The sequence below is a fragment of the Penaeus vannamei genome, chromosome 8 (assembly GCF_042767895.1).
Source record: "Penaeus vannamei isolate JL-2024 chromosome 8, ASM4276789v1, whole genome shotgun sequence".
NCBI classification, from domain to species: Eukaryota; Metazoa; Arthropoda; class Malacostraca; order Decapoda; family Penaeidae; genus Penaeus; species Penaeus vannamei.
In genome coordinates, this window is record NC_091556.1 from 27,805,953 (window position 1) to 27,806,229 (window position 277).

Genomic DNA, 277 nt, shown 5'->3' on the forward strand with positions numbered 1-277 from the left:
GTGTGTGTGTGTGTGTGTGTGTGTGTGTGTGTGTGTGTGTGCGTGCGTGCGTGAGTGTGTGTGTGTGTGTGTGTGTGTGTGTGTGTGTGTGTGTGTGTGTGTGTGTGTGTGTGTGTGTGTGTGTGTGTGTGTGTGTGTGTGTGTGTGTGTGTGTGTGTGTGTGTGTGTGTGTGTGTGTGTGTGTGTGTGTACTGTGTATATGAAGCCATCAGGAAATGATCTCAAATTAAGACTATTAACGTTGAGAATAATGATAAATGATTGAGAGATGAAGAAC